We start from the raw sequence: 12,087 nt of genomic DNA, 5'->3' as shown, positions 1-12,087 counted from the left end.
ATGATACCTAATATTCACCTGGTCCCTTAGCCTAGAAATCTTAAAAATCATCTATTTTAGTTTTCTTCCGGTCACAAGTCCTGACTCTACCTTAGCGATGTCTCTCATGTGCTACTCTCCTTTCTTACTTTCACTACCGTACTGCAGTAACAGGTCTATTCACCACTGGTTGATCCCCACCCAAATCCATCCCTCACACTTCTGCTGGACAAAAAAAATAAGAGGGAGAAAGACCATGTTGTACATCAATATAATCCCATTGCTGGTTGCTCCAAAATATTCTTTTTCTGGGACTTAATTCTCTCTGTGACCCTGTTGCTCATAAATATTAATAGTATTGCGTTATTTTTCCAAAACATCAGTCTTTTCCTGTTAAATCTCTTCTCAAAAACTTTCAGGAAGAGGGGAAGAAAAAAAAAAAAAAACAACAACTTTCAAAACTTCCCATTGTCGAGACTTCCCTGGCAGTCCAGTGGTTAAGACTCCGCGCTTCCACTGCACGGGGCACAGGTTCAATCCCTGTTTGGGGAAGATCCCACATGCCGTAAGGCCAAAAAAAAAGAATAAGTTCCCACTGTCTATTTGAAAATCTCAACTCTTTAAAATGATGTTTTTAAACCCCTGCCCCCTGCCATGACAGCATGGTCCCACCCCACACTTTCACTCATGCTCCTCCTTGGATCTGGATTTCACCTCCCATTTCCATCCCTCTTTCTTTCTTTCCTTCTTTCTTTTTTTTTTTGCGGTACACGGGCCTCTCACTGTTGCGGCCTCTCCCATTGCGGAGCACAGGCTCCGGACGCGCAGGCTCAGCGGCCATGGCTCACGGGCCGAGCCACTCCGCGGCATGTGGGATCTTCCCGGACCGGGGCACGAACCCGTGTCCCCTGCATCGGCAGGCGGACTCTCAACCACTGCGCCACCAGGGAAGGCCCCCATCCCTCTTTATTTACCATTTTACTTTTTATCCTTCAAAGACCAGTTTGAATGCTACTTGCCTATCAGAACTCACAAATCAGTTATCTTTGTGCCGCCCATGGCACATTTCTGTTTTTTATAATGTATTTATTTATTTACTTTTGGGCTGCGCTGGGTCTTTGTTGCTTCGCGCAGGCTTTCTCTAGTTGCAGTGAGCGGGGGCTACTCTTCGTTGTGGTGCACAGGCTTCTCATTGCGGTGGCTTCTCTTGTTTCGGAGCACAGGCTCTAAGCACGTGAGCTTCCGTAGTTGTGGCTTGCAGGCTCTAGAGCGCAGGCTCAGTAGTTGTGGCGCATGGGTTAGTTGCTCCGCAGCATGTGGGATCTTCCTGGACCAGGGCTCCAACCGTGTCCCCTGTATTGGCAGGTGGACTCTTAACCACACTGCACCACCAGGGAAGTTTCCCAGGGCACATTTCTTACACCTCCTTGAGAGCTTCCTTTCTTCCAGGCATAGTAGTTATTTGCTTATCTGATAACACATGCCCTAAAGGGCATGATGGAGACCTTAATTCATTTCTATCTCTTAAACTACTTAGCCTACTTTGAAAGCATTATGCTATGGTCTGAATGTTTGTGTCCTCCCAAAATTCATATTTTGAAATTCTAATGCCTAATGTTTATAGCATTAGGAGGCAGAGCCTTGGTAAGATGATTAGATCATGAGGGTGGAGTCTTTGCCAATGGATCAGTGCCCTTATAAAAAGGCTCACAGAGCTCCCTAGCCCCTTCGGCCATGTCAGGATACAATGAGAAGCTGGTAACAGGGAAGAGGATCCTCACCAACCATGCTGACATCCTGATCTTGGACTTCCCAGAGTCCAGAACTGCGAGAAATAAACTTCTGTTGTTTATAAGCTACCTAGTCCATGGTATGTTGTTACAGCAGCCCAAACAGACTAAGACACACTCAATAAACACTAACTGAGCAGAAATACATATTGTATCAATTACCACACAAAGGTTAAGTCAAACCAACCTATCTTGGCACAAATTAAATGCTTGAATGGGTCTCTCCTAGTTTCTCCAGAACAGGGGCTGTCACACCTGGGTGATGGTGAAAGAAGAGCGCTGAGGATGGATTTTGCAGCGTGCCCAATTTAAGAAGGAAATGAGGGAAAAGGAGCTAGTGAGGGATACTTATAGATATGTTGTAGTGTTCTCCTCACATTGTAATAAAAATAGTTCTACATTCAGTATGTACATTTCTTCCCCAAAAAGTAGATTCCCAGAATATTATCTAGATAAAAACAGGGGAAAGCAATGAGTGATTACTTTTTAGTAAAGGAACTAAGGAGAAGAAGATGGAGGGAAGGTTTTACTATATTAATGTTCCAATATGTTCATTTTTCTATTCTTAATGCCAATATAGGTTATCTGAGTAGAGGAATATGGGCCAATGTTATGGGGTTTTATTTTTTCTTTTTTTTATAACTTTTTAAAAAATTAATTTATTTTATTTATTTATTTATTTTTGGCTGTGTTGGGTCTTTGTTGCCGTGCACGGGCTTTCTCTAGTTGCGGTCAGTGGGGGCTACTCTTCGTTGTGGTGCGCGGGTTTCTCATTGCGGTGGCTTCTCTTGTTGCAGAGCACGGGCTCTAGGCGCCCGGGCTTCAGGAGTTGTAGCTCACGGGCTCTGGAGCACAAGCTCAGTAGTTGCGGTGCACGGGCTTTGTTGCTCCATGGCATGTGGGATCTTCCCGGACCAGGGATTGAACCTGTGTCCCCTGCATTGGCAGGCGGATTCTTAACCACTGTGCCACCAGGGGAGCCCCTCTTATGGGTTTTTAAAAAATAGTTTTCTGTATTTTTTTAAGACCTAATACATTGCATTAAAATTAAATTAAAATACAGATTCTAAGGCCTCATTCTGGAGGTTCTCAGCTGGTAAGTCTACAGTAGGAATCTGTATTTTTTTCCAATCTCCCCACATGATTCTGGTACACCCCCCAGGACACATGTTCCCCAGTACAATAACCTCCTACCTCTGGTGGTAAGTGGGTGGGGCAACTTCTGTTAAAAGTGTAACAGAAGAAGAAAGCAACTTCACCAGCAGATAATACAATGGACTTGAAGGTGTGACCTGGCTACAAAATCCATCACACCAAGGGTACCAAATAGACTAAACAGCAAGGGTCTTGGCCCTCTCCCTCTTGAACACACATTTCTTTCCTGAGGTTATGCCGTACTATTTAGTGAAGCTACATTTGCCTTAACTGCCTTCTTTTCCCCTCAGAACAGTCCTTCACACTCTTTTAAGCCAGATTTTAGGGGAATAAAATATTGCCTAGCCAAAAGGGGAGGGTAATCCAGGTGTGACACACCAGAGAGGGGATGGTGCTCTTGGCATTGTCGCCTCTCCGAGGTAGAATTCCCCATCTTCACATCTGAGCTCAAGTTATGGAGGTCCTTGTTAACGGTGCTGAGGAGTTGGGACTTTATTCAGAGATAAAGTACCTTTCAAAGTGCAATTACCAGACCATCAGTATCAACACGGCGCTAGGAACCTGTTAGGAAATGCAATTCTTGGGCATCACCCTAGATCTACTGAACCAGAAATCCTGGAGGTGGGGCTTAGAAATCTGTGTTTTATAAAGCCCTCCAGGTGATCCTAATGTACATGAATCTGAGAACTACTGATGTAAAGGAAAGGTAGTGACTGGTGGTTTAAAACAAAGAAATGATGTATTGAATACTTGTATCTGTGTTTTAGAAAGGTAACTCTGATTGTATAAATTAAAGCAAAGAGAAACACAATAAATCAAACATTTATACTGCACCTACAATGTATCAAGTACCAGGTACTTTACAGATATTTATGTCTTGTTTGGACTGAAAGCCAGTGAGGCTGTCTCTGTCCAGACTCCCAGAGAGCCCTCAGTGCAGTTCTCCCAGTAAGGGTCCCCTCAAACTGCCCATGCCTGCTGCCCTACTGCCCCTGTGCCCACTCTCTATTCATTCTGTCCTATGTCCTTCTTAGACGCTGACCTTTGAGTCCCCCACTTCCTGTCTAATGGCCAGAACTGGTTTGCATGGACCTCAGTGAGGCACATGAGATAATGCAGTGTCTGCTGGGCCCGTGTACCTTTTGGGCCTTTGCCACAAAGCTCTAGAGCTCCTCAGATCAGAATGGTAAGTCAGCACCAAACTTTTCAGTATGGAATCCCTCCTCCGACCCCTGTGTCCTAGGGCCATAAACAAAAAAGAGACACTGGTGCCAGATCTGGATGAGACACTTGCTAACTTCTACCACAATAGTCTTAGGGTCACAGTCCTCCCCAAACACTTCCTCTCTTCATCCTCGTAGTAGAAATACTCCAATATACCACCCAGCTTTTTAGCCAAAAGAAATTTTAGATTTTCTTCTAGAAATGTCGAGCCTACGGCACCAGCTGCTGTTCTTGTAGAAAGTATGAAGATTTAAGGCTTTGAAAGGCATCAGCAGAGGCATGCCCAAGAAGATACCACAGAGAGACACTGCCATCCCAACCAAGATCTGCTTTTAGTGACCTCCTGTGACCCCAGCGTTAGAGGCCTCCAGAATCTGTTTCCAATGCTGATGCATCCAGTTCTCTGCTGATGAGTGTGCTATGGAGACCTGGAATCTTCATCAGCATTAGCTACAGTAAAAACTGCTCTCCTGGGCTTCCCTGGTGGCGCAGTGGTTGAGAGTCCACCTGCCGACGCAGGGGACGCGGGTTCGTGCCCCGGTCCGGGAAGATCCCACAATGCCGCAGAGCGGCTGGGCCCGTGAGCCATGGCCACTGAGCCTGCGCGTCCCGACCTGTGCTCCGCAACGGGAGAGGCCACAGCAGTGAGAGGCCCACATAACGCAAAAAAAAAAAACTGCTCTCCTCCCATTTAACCAGGGATGTTACCGATGAATGGAGCATGAGTCCTTGGGATGCCTTCTGATACCCTATCGGTAACCGAGCAGGACCCTATGGGGCCTACCCGGACAGACCCCTCCCCCATATCCTCTGCTTTAGCTCCTCTCTTAAGTACCCAGATAATACTATCTCATGCATATTTCCTGAATTTTTCAGATGCTAAAAACCACCACCAAATGGAAGAAATTACCTACCTGATGATCATGAGCATGTAGCCCTCAGACCTACTGGTGCCCAAGGATTGATAAGGTTAACCACCCTGTCACCTCAACATCAACCAGTCAGAGAATTGTGCACGTGCTGATCACATACCCTACAACCCCACTCCCTTACCTGGCCTTTAAAAATGCTTTGCTGAAACCCTTCGGTGGATTGGGGTTTTGGGGGGCATGAACCACCTACCTCCTTGCATGGTCCTACAATAAACCTTTCTCTGCTCCGAACTGTGACATTTCAGTATCGTTCGGCCTTACTTGTGTCAGGCACACAAACTTGCGTTCAGTAACATACCCCATGCTGGATGAACAAACAGCACAGAATCTGCAGCAGGCTCACCCAAACCATATGTCCACACTCCCTGGAGCTCCTGACTGCGGCACAGGAGGGCTAAAACACCTCTGGGGTTGTGAGTCAGAACTTCCAGAAAAGGGAAACCAAACTGATGGGGATCTGCAGGGTTCATGGAGAAATGAACCAGTTTTGTTGTGATCTGATGTAGAACTTGATAAAATGGGGTGGGGGTGGGGAAGCCTACCAGTGCAAAGATTATTACAGTAATTCAGGAGAGTGATGGTTAAGGTCTTAAATCAATCAGCATTAGTGGGCACTGATGAAGAGAAACAGCTGATTCAATTCAAAGGAAGAATGAAGACAGGATCAAAACTCTTAGAGGAAAACATAGGCAGAACACTCTTTGACATAAATTGCAGCAATACCTTTTTGGAACCACCTCTTAGAGTAATGAAAATAAAAACAAAAATGAACAAATGGTACCTAATTAAAAGTAAAAGCTTTTGCACAGCAAAGGAAACCATAAACAAAACAAAAAGACAACCCACAGAATGGAAGAACATATTTACAAATGGAGCAACCGACAAGGGATTAATCTCCAAAATATACAAAGACCTCATATAGCTCAATATCAAAAATACAAACAGGGCTTCCCTGGTGGCGCAGTGGTTGAGAGTCCGCCTGCTGATGCAGGGGACACGGGTTCGTGCCCCGGTCCGGGAAGATCCCACATGCCGCAGAGCAGCTGCGCCCGTGAGCCATGGCCGCTGAGCTTGCGCGTCCGGAGCCTGTGCCCTGCAGCGGGAGAGGCCACAGCAGTGAGAGGCCCGCGTACCGAAAAAAAAAAAAAGACATCAAAAAAAAAACAAACAAACAAACAACCCAATCAAAACATGGGCAGAAGATCTAAATAGACATTTCTCCAAAGAAGACATACATATGGCCAATAGGCACATGAAAAGATGCTCAACAACACTAATTATTAGAGAAATGCAAATCAAAACTACAGTGAGGTACCACCTCACACAGGTCAGAAAGGCCAACATTAAAAAGTCTACAAGTAACAAATGCTGGAGAGGGTGTGGAGAAAAGGGAACCCTCTTGCACTGTTGGTGGGAATGTAAATTGGTACAACCACTATGGAGAACAGTATGGAGGTTCCTTAAAAAACTAAAAATAGAACTACCATACGACCTAGCAATCCCACTACTGGGCATATACCCTGAGAAAACCATAATTCAAAAAGAGTACCACAGTGTTCACTGCAGCTCTATTTACAATAGCCAGGACATGGAAACAACCTAAGTGTCCATGGACAGAAGAATGGATAAAGAAGATGTGGTACATATATACAATGGAATATTACTCAGCCATAAAAAGAAACGAAATTGAGTTATTTGTAGTGAGGGGGATGGACCTAGAGTCTGTCGTACAGAGTGAATTAAGTCAGAAAGAGAAAAACAAATACTGTATGCTAACGCATATATATGGAATCTAAAAAAAAAATGGTTCTGATGAACCTAGGAACAGGACAGGAATAAACATGCAGATGTAGAGAATGGACTTGAGGACACAGGGAGGGGGAAGGGTAAGCAGGGACAAAGCGAGAGAGCAGCATGGGCATGTATACCCTATCAAATGTAAAACAGATAGCTAGTGGGAAGCAGCCACATAGCACAGGGAGATCAGCTCGGTGCTTTGTGACCACCTAGAGGGGTGGGATAAGGAGGGTGGGAAGGAGACACAAGAGTGAGGGGACATGGTGATATATGTATACATATAGCTGATTCACTTTGTTATACAACAGAAATTAACACAACATTGTAAAGCAATTATACTCCAATAAAGATGTTTAAAAAAAAATAATACCTGAAAAAAAAATAAGAGAGAGAGATGAACAAAGTAAAAGGAATTCACAATCCTATGTGTGATAAGAGGTGAAGGGGAATGAGGGACACGTAATTAGAAGGGTAAACTGCGATGGACTTTTAACACAAAGGACTCAGATGCAACCCAGGTAATCCATGAGAAGGCTCGCATGCCCAGCGTTCAGCTGAGGGAACCATGATGGACGGACCTGGCTGGGGTCCAGGGAGAAGACATGGGAAAGATGCTGAGGAAGACCATACCTCTGCAGAGAAGCAAAAAGGGCTTCATACACCAGGGATGGGAAGAGCAGGCAAAGCAAAGCTTCCAGCCAACACTCAGCTAATAACAGACATGTGAGGGAGCCAGGCCAAGCCAAGAACTAACCAGCTGATCCAGAGATGCACAAGCAACAACCTGTGCTTGTTATTTTCAGCACCGAGTTCGGGGAGGGTGGGCTGTTTTGCAGCAGTAGCTAAGGGATGCATCAGACTCAGCAACGCTGAGGCAACCAGAGGTAACTTCAGTACCATCTCCATTTGAACCTCAAAAGTATATAATTCACCTCAACATAATAAAGGCTATATATTCTATATGACAAGCCCATTAAAAAAAATACTATATAGATCATTCCTGGAATGTGACAAATTCAAATTTGCTTTCTGGAACTTTCTGGAATTGTTTGTTTGGTTTTTTTCTGAATATTTTTGATCCATGGTTGGTTGAACCTATGGAGGTAGAACTTACAGATACAGAGGGCTGACTGTATTTATATCTTGTTATATTTTTTAACCACGATAAAAATTAAAATCACTGAAATAAAGACATGGAAGCAACCTAAATGTCCATCAACAGATGAATGCATAAAGACGATGTGGTACATATATACAACAGAATATTACTCAGCCTTAAAATAGAATGAAATAATGCCATGTGCAGCAACATGGATGGACCCAGAGATTATCATACCAAGTGAAGTAAGTCAGAGAAAGACAAATATTATATGATATCACTTATACTTGGAATCTAAAAAAAAAAAAAAAGGATACAGGGACTTCCCTGTCGGTCCAGTGGTTAAGAATCCGCCTTCCAGTGCAGGGGATGCAGGTTCTATCCCTGGTCAGAGAAATAAGATCCCACATGCTGCAGGGCAACTAAGCCCGCGCATCACAACTATTAAGCCCGTGCATCACAACTACTGAGCCCGCACACTCTAGAGACCCTGCACCACAACTAGAGAGAAGTCTGTGCACCACAATGAAAGATCCCACATGCTGTGACTATTTTTTTAATAAAAAATTTTAAAATTAAATTAAATTTTAAAAAAGGATACAAATGAACTTATTTACAAAAGAAGAACAGACTCAGATTTTGAAAACAAACTTATGGTTACTAAAGGGGAAACGTTGGGGGGAGGGATAAATTAGGAGTTTGGAATTAATATGTATACACTACTATATATAAAGTAATCAAAAACGAACTACTGTATAGCACAGGGAAATCTACTCAGTATTCTGTAATAAACTATATGGAAAAAGAAACTAAAAAAATGGATATATATGTATAACTGAATCACTTAGCTGTCCACATGAAACTAACACACCATTGTAAATCAACTACACTCCAATATAAAATAAAAATTAATTTAAAAAAAAGAAGACATGATCAACTAACTGCATGGCAAGTAAAGGGAATAGAGAAACCAAGGATAACTCTGAGTCAAACTTAGAAAAGTGCAGTAAATTGATTCCATTTAATGGCCCCAATTAAAGGGACTCCCATATCTAGACCCTTTACCCTATATTTAGTTCCCTCTTACTCTGACTCTGGGTTGGGCTATATTACATGCTTTCACCAGTGGGACAATATCAAGCTTGAAGCAAGCAGTGACTTGAAAAAGCTTTTAAGAACTTCTACCTTCTTTTGCTTCTCTGTGATCGCTCTGTGCATATTCTCCAAGCTTGCTTGAAAACATGCTCAGGCTAGCCTACTACAAGGACATGAGAAACATGTGCATATGAGAGACACTTGAAGAAGAGCCCAGTTATCCGACTAAGGTCATGTTAGACCAGCCTATAGCCAGCTGCTCCTCAAACATGTGAAAGCCTCATCAGGCTCACCAGAACCACGCAACCAAAGGGCAGCTGACTTCACACTACATGCGCAAAACCAGCTGAGACCTGTAAGCCATAATAATGACAGTATTTTAAGCCACTGAGCTTTCAAAGTGAACTGTTACACAGCATTTTTATAGCAACAGGTAAAGGTAACTGAGAGAGTCAAAAAACCCAGTGGGGGGCTTCCCTGGTGGTGCAGTGGTTGAGAGTCCACCTGCCGATGCAGGGGACACGGGTTCGTGCCCCGGTCCGGGAGGATCCCACATGCCGCGGAGCGGCTGGGCCCGTGAGCCATGGCCACTGAGCCTGCGCGTCCCGAACCTGTGCTCCGCAATGGGAGAGGCCACAGCAGTGAGAAGCCCGCGTACCGCAAAAAAAAAAAAAAAAAAAAAAGAAACCCAGTGGTTCTCTTTTCAGACTTTGAAACAGACGCAGAGCATGTGAGTAGAGAAAGAAAAATTCAAGTCTAGACATCATGAATTTAAGATCATTATAGGACAACTAGGTAAAAACATGCAAAAGTAACATAAAAACACAAGTCTAGAACCCAAACAAAATTTTGAGCTGACGACATAAATTTCCTCCTTCAGCATAAACTGATCTCAGAGAGCACAAACAGTAAGATTTCTTTTTTAACAGCAAAATATAAAAGTAATAATAATAATAAATTTTTAAAAACAGCAAAATAAGAAATTTGGGGAACACTGTTTAAAAGGTAGTCAGTAAAACAGGTATTCTCTCCTGCTACAGACGAAAATAATACCGCAAAATATAAACAAACAGAATTTCAAGAAGGCAAGCATGAACAATAGTACCAAGTGCTTCTGATTTCAGTTCAGATGAGGTCTGAAAATGTATATGCCTACTGATTATGGAGTAATGTCAATGCAGATAGAAGGACAACATATAAAGTTGAACATCCCTTACATCCATATGCCTTACTCCCATTCACCAGTAGCCATTCAAGAAATCTTGCACATCAATGTTGTCTTCCCAGGTTTCTTCCTCCTTGCCCTCTCCCAGTCTCCTGCCCCTTTTGTGCCTCTCTGGCCCTATTCCTTTCTTCCTCTGATTGTTTTCAGCTAAAAGGCAAAGGGAGTATTTCAGACCTTGATATGGGAATGAGGAGATGGGAAAGGTATTCCTATAATAGGAGTATTTGATTGCCTGGGTCAAAACCCCAGCCTTTTTGAGCATTAGTTCCTTCTTTCTTTTTTTTTTTTGAATTTTATTTTATTTATTTTTTTATACAGCAGGTCCTTATTAGTCATCAATGTTATACACATCAGTGTATAGATGTCAATCCCAATCTCCCAATTCACACCACCCTGCTTTCCCCCCTTGGTGTCCATGTTTGTTCTCTACATCTGTGTCTCTATTTCTGCCTTGCAAACCAGTTCATCTGTACCATTTTTCTAGGTTCCACATATATGCGTTAATATACGATATTTGTTTTTCTCTTTCTGACTCAAAAGTCCAGCATTAGTTCCTTTTAAAGTTGAAAAAAAATGTTACTTCTAACATCTGCTAAGGTAACAACAATGGCCAAAAATGCAACCAATGAGGGACTTCCCTGGTGGTCCAGTGATTAAGACCCCGAGCTTCTATTGCAGGGGGCACAGGTTTGATCCCTGGTTGGGGAACTAAGATCCTGCATGCCGCATGGCAAAAAAAAAAAAAAAAAAAAAATGCTACCAAGGAATAGACATTTAATTTTTAACAATAGCACCTACATATTCAAGACATATCCAAAAAGAAAATTTAGTCTATAAATAATATTTGCCTGCTGTCCATTCCCTTTGCCCCAGAGGTGAAAGCTAGGAATATATGGACTAAACTATATTTTTAGAAATTAAATTTAGCATTTTAACTCATACTACCTTGAAGTGTTCTTCAATTATTTTACTAGAAATTTTGTTACCAAGGCTGTTGCCCCAGAATCATATCCCTGCCCCTCCCTTGAATAGAAACCAACTAATCTAAGTTTCAGGAAGAAGCTGCAAACAGAAAAAAAAAGAAAAAAAAAACCCATGAACTGGTTAGAATCAATTAGGCCCAAGATGGGGGAGGATTTGCCTTCCAGTAGACCTGGAACTTCATTATAGCTAATTGCAATGCACTAGATTGCTAAATGACACACCCACCAGAGCCACGACAGCTAATGATTGCCATGACAACAACTGGAAAGCCCAAACAAGGAATGAAAAGGAGAGTTGCATCAATTCCAGGTCCAAACCACACCCCTGTTCTTGGATAACTCATGAACATTCCTCCTACTCTTTCCAATTTCCTCCCTTTTACCTCCACCCTCCTATATATTTGGTGTCTCTGCCTGAATTGAGAGGATGATTTGTGAACTAGGTTCCGGCTTCTCCATTCTTTGGCCATTGAGTAAAGCCTGTGCTATTCTAGTCTCAGCATCAGTTTCATTATTGGCTGCACAAATCCTATCAGAAAAAGAAACTCCCTGGCCGAAACCTCCTATCTCTCTGAGGCTAGGACCCAGACACCGGTCTGGTCGACCAATTCAGTACAATGTGACACTACAAGTAGGCCTCAAGAAATACTTGTAGAATCGAATTAAACACTTCAGTTCTATTTGGGAATTCCCTGGTGGTCCAATGGTTAGGACTTCCAGCTCTCACTGCCTAAGGGCCCAGGTTCAACCCCTGGTTGGGGAACTAAGATCCCACAAGCCATGCAGTGCAGCCAAAAAGAAAAGAAAA

The sequence above is a fragment of the Aethalodelphis obliquidens genome, unplaced genomic scaffold (genome assembly GCF_003676395.1).
Source record: "Aethalodelphis obliquidens isolate GAN/ISIS:26980383/991018 unplaced genomic scaffold, ASM367639v1 scaffold6, whole genome shotgun sequence".
Taxonomy (NCBI): Eukaryota; Metazoa; Chordata; class Mammalia; order Artiodactyla; family Delphinidae; genus Aethalodelphis; species Aethalodelphis obliquidens.
This window is presented reverse-complemented; position numbering follows the sequence as displayed.